The sequence below is a fragment of the Odontomachus brunneus genome, unplaced genomic scaffold (genome assembly GCF_010583005.1).
Source record: "Odontomachus brunneus isolate Ranch 3 - 2012 unplaced genomic scaffold, Obru_v1 Obru_scaffold_261, whole genome shotgun sequence".
NCBI lineage: Eukaryota > Metazoa > Arthropoda > Insecta > Hymenoptera > Formicidae > Odontomachus > Odontomachus brunneus.
The window spans coordinates 30,614-35,631 of record NW_022639711.1 but is presented as its reverse complement, the minus strand read 5'-3'; the positions used below and the strand labels follow the sequence as shown (position 1 = coordinate 35,631).

Below are 5,018 nucleotides of genomic sequence, written 5' to 3'. Positions count from 1 at the left end.
TCTCTCTCTCTCTCTCTCTCTCTCTCTCTCTCTCTCTCTCTCTCTCTCTCTCTCTGCCTCTGAGCTTCCGCTGTCGTCCTATTAAATTTCATGCTGTTTATTTCGGTCGTTCTTATTGCATTTGCTCCACTCGCGTTTGCTGTCGTTTGGCTATTTCTGTTTAACACCTGCTCTTAATATAAACATGTACATAGTTTATTGAAACACGCGAAATGGCAATTTTGCAAATTCTTTCGTTAATTTTAAGTCGATTATCTTTCTCATCCTCTCTCCCTCGCGATGAAAATATTAATCAGTTCCGTTAATCCGATTGCGCGCGCCCCAAAAATTGAGAATGCTGCACGGTTCAGGAATCGTGTCGCACGGTAATTTTCCGACTGCGCAAGTAATATGTTACTACCGTAATTATAATACACGCTTATATAAATATATATGCTATAATAATTATACCTTGTGTATTTTTACATCTCGGGCACGTGGCGTTCGTTCCCGATCGGCGAGCTGTCGTCAGCCTGCATTTTACTGCATTTCGCCGTTCTCGCGGGAGATACATAAATTTCGACGCCCTCGCGGCTACCACGAGGTAACGAGGATGAATTTAGCGCGCATCCCGCTGCAAGTCTCGACCGCGTTTTCGCGTTTTCGACGAGAACGTTGAAAGGCCAGTGTTTTCGCATTGGCGCAATGCATGTTCCTGTCGTTGTCATTGTCACGCGCGTGCTCCATTGCGACGTTCACTCTTATCAGGTTTTGTTCGACCGATCGATTGTTTGGACCGATATGACAGAGCCGAAAGGAATTCTCTCGTGCGTGTCGCGCTACGTGTTGCGCATTCCGTGCTTTTGCGCGTGACAGCCCCGTAACTTTCTTTCGGCAAGCACGAACAAGTGCATAGGGAACGCGTCGCGTCGACCGTTGCGACTAACGAATAATTCTCAAAGTATCTTCATGAAACCACGCGCGAAAATGAGAAAAGTTGAGGAGTCGCACGCGGAAAACTCGATCCACGGCGCGTTGATTGCGAATCGTTTCTCTCTGAAAAAGGGAAACGACGTGATCGAGGACACTAATAACTCAGGCGTGAGATTCCAATGAGGTTGATCACGTTAAAGCGTTTTGCAATACTAATCCGGCGGAGAGTGGATCTTGTCGTCGGCTATTGCGCGGAAGAGCCGGCGTTTTCATCGAATTATACCTCGTTCGCGACTAATCTCGTAACAACGACCTCGTTGTGAGAGTGCGTACTAGCAGGTTACGTATTGCTCGATTCTCTCGAATTTTTACGCCCATTAATCCTGCGTAATGCGGCGAAAGCTCGTAGAAGACATTAGCTTTACAAATCGACCCATTGCTGCCAAATTTATGTACACCTGTCTGTCTGGGCAGAGATACATATCTAAGATTTTCTTTTCTCGTAGTATATACCCAGATAGACAGGTGAACATACAGTTGTCAATAAATAGTGTAGTCAATTTGTAAAGATTATGTAAAGACATGCCTTATGAATGGTTCATATGGCACTTATACTTATCACATATGTGTGTGGAATGCCGAGATAGAAATACGAGTTGTAAAACTTTGCTCTAAATAATGTCATGTCAAAATGTAATGTGAAAATTTGAGTATAACTTTTAGTGTGAATATAACAACAAATTTATATTATTATGTATGGTGTAAATTTAATAATCAATTTAATATATACAATATTTCTAATTATATTTGTAATATTTATTTCATAAATATAATTACAAGAATTGTAAAGTTTTTATTATCGATTATCTCACGTTGTAATAATTGCGAAATTCTATCTGGGTAATCACGCGTACGTAATTAAAGTATTTTCAGCGCAGTTGATCACCTCGGGGTATTGCTCCGTAGATTGTTTAGCTTATCTGGCAAACGTTGGCATATAATCTTGGATTTCTAGAATTTCGCGGGAATTCCCTCTTATCCTAATTAAAAGTCATTATTGTAATTTTTTTCTTCTGGGAAAGAAAAGCAAGCGTAACAACGTAGTTGTCTGCTATGATATCTTCATCTTTTCTCGCGTAATCGTTCTCTTCCGCCGCGACATTTACTAATTTCCTTTTGCGTCGACGTTCTTAATTCCTTCGCTCTCAGGTTCATCTTACGGCCGCTGGGGACAGAACTTAACATCGTGGGCGTAACGTTGCGAAAGAGTACATTAAAAATCGAATCCCTCGGGAAAGCGATCTCCGCTCTCGAGCGCAACTACAATTATCGGCGAAGTTCCGCAATTCGTTACCATTTCGCCGACAATTAATCATAAACCAGAAGAGCAAACCCGTTTTCGTAATAAGTACAAGGTTTGCCAAGACGCTTGTGAAATCCATCTTCCTTCGACGCATTAGTATACTGAGAGAAAAAATGTCGAAAAAATGAAACATCTATTTAGTGGAGTACTAATAACATATATTTGCTTAAATCTAAATTCCTTATATTTAGTGTGAATATAACAAATTTATATTATTGTGTATGGTGTAAATTTAATAATAAATTTAATATATACAATATATTTATTTCATAAATATAATTACAAGAATTGTAAAGTTTCTATTATCGATCTCACATCGTGATAATTACGAAATTCTATCTGGGTAATCACGCGCACGTAATTAAAGTATTTGCAGCACAGTTGATCGCCTTGGGGTATTGCTCCGCAGATTGTTTAGTTTATCTGGCAAGCGTTGGCATATAATTTCGGAAAATAAATATAATATATTTATTTAAATCTAAATTCCTTTATTTAAATAGAATAAATATAAACAGTTGCTTTCATGGGAAAGCTAAGGCTTCGAGAAAGCGTATATTTTTTTATTTGGAGAATATTTTATATTAGTACAAAAAAGTAAATATGCTAGTTTGTACTTAACGAATAAATAAATAAATGTTTTTCATCTTTTAAACATTTCTTCTCTCAATGTGCCCACAAAAAAATGCATATTACATTCGAATAAATATTATTTATTTCATAAATTTATATATCCGCACATATGTCATAAGTTTATCACGACCATTAAATTTATTCGAGATATTCTGAATACTAGTAAGTTTAGTATTTCAATCAAGAATATTCAATTAAAATAAATATTCGATTTGCTTACGTAGAATCAAATCAGCTTTTTCTTGGACAAAGTTTTATAATATTCTCATAAAGAGAATCAATTCTTCCTTTCCCAGTATATATGAAGCTTTTTTTAAAATTCATGGGAAGTATATTTGAAGACTATTTGATGACTATTATCAAGAACATCGATACTAAAGAAGGAAAGCAGACTCGCGTAGTGACCGCTTTTCTTAGCAGAGTAGAACGACATTTTTCTCTGTGAATAATTAAAATACTGCCAAAACACAAGTACGACACGGATAATTAATTGAAGTTTCGGAAAAAAGTAAGACGAGTATGGAATATGTCGGTCCCGTTTGCCTTCGCGATTACCTGAGATCAGAACTGACAACCAAGCGTCGATCGATGAAAGCCTCAGACGAGTGACGCGGGGTCGTGATGCATGAACGACGCACTTGGCGAGGAAAAGTTCGGCGTCACTGACGTAGTAGTAAGTCGCAAGGATGTAAGTCTCACGTAATAGCTCGCGCACAGCCGTCGCGTTCACGTTCACACATCGATCGCGGCTTGTAGCCGCCGCCACGGCCGCGCTCTTATCGGTATGTACTCCGTGTTCGCGCCTTGCGGAAGCGTCGGCTCGATTATCATGTTAATCGCGACTCATAATCCCGATGACGCGAGCGGTAAACACGACGAACGTACGCGACGGATTTCTTCCCGTCGACAAGAGGACGCTCGGCGAATTTCTCACGCGGAAGAGACGGGCGATTACGCTGCAAGATAACGGGGATAATGACAACGCCGGTAACGTCACTGATGAATGAACGCCGGCGACAATGACTGCGCTCACTATTCACCACCGGCGTCGTGAAGGCCACGACGATAGAGGGTGGGAGAGGGGAGAGGGTAAGAGGAAAGTTGATTCGATGAATTAACGCGCGAGTGGCAGGGCAGAAGGATCGTTATTTTTGCAAATTGTGCCGCGACAGAATGCGTTTTTCGTGACTGCGTTGTAACGGAAGCGCGAATTTTGGCTACGCATTTCCGGATGCGTCTTCACGCACGCGTGAGGGCTGCGGAGAGAATTTACGATTTGAGATTGTGAGCGATACACTGTGAAAGAAAAATGTGTTTGATATTTATAACTATAAATAAGACAGAAATAATCACTATAAATTATGTGCAGAGTCAAAAAACACTGTTTTATTAAATTCTACTATGATATTTGACAATAATTTTATATGCATGTCACTATATACTACTACAAAAAATAAAAATCACACTATAATTTTAGTTAGATCAACCACTTTTGTTTTCTCTCTCAGTATACGGTCGACGGAACCGTGAAATGTTATGCATCGCAGTACAAAAGCACGTGAAACGACCTGGGAAAACGCAGATTTCTGCAAAGTCGAGTAGTCGCGATATTTCGATGTTCAGTTTTTTCTTGTTTCCTTTTTTCACTTTTCCGCTGTGTCGCTTACGAGAATTAATTCGTTCATCATGTGCGTTAATTCTCCGCAAACCGAGGAAGCTTTAATGAACCGGAATGACAAAGTAAAAAAAATAGTCGAGATAACGCTGTACACTCGTGTACTGCAACTCACGCGGCGCGGCCCGCTTACTTAACGAGGAACGACACGCGAGGTTTGCTGGACCATAACGTACACCACCGCATCGTGGACAATGCGTCATGACGCGAACGAGCATATAATAAAGATGTGGTACACCGCTATTATCCGCCCACGCCGCGGATGTTAATTTTGACACGCGCGCTATGCCGGACAGTTTTGTGCCTTGTCATGCTGTGACAAAGAACAAGTCGCGTTACGTGAGAATCACAAAATGCGCTCGTCTCGCCCTTGTTTCTACAAATTCCTCTCGCTCATTCGTTGTCATTACTCTGACTTTTTTTTTTTTTTTTTTTTTT

The 5,018-nt window shown here is 40.2% G+C and overlaps 1 protein-coding gene across 16 annotated transcripts in view; it reads right to left on the bottom strand.

Moving 5' to 3' along the window:
- The window catches only part of LOC116852890 (sodium bicarbonate cotransporter 3), a 72,401-nt gene that overhangs the window by 45,259 nt on the left and 22,124 nt on the right, over positions 1 to 5,018 (bottom strand). The window contains exon 2 of one of the 16 annotated variants that reach the window (XM_032833662.1): positions 3,461 to 3,861. The exons of the other annotated variants lie outside the window; for them this stretch is intronic. The gene's annotated coding sequence lies outside the window, so the exon portion shown is untranslated. The remainder of the gene's footprint in view (positions 1 to 3,460; positions 3,862 to 5,018) is intronic. 16 annotated transcript variants of the gene reach the window in all.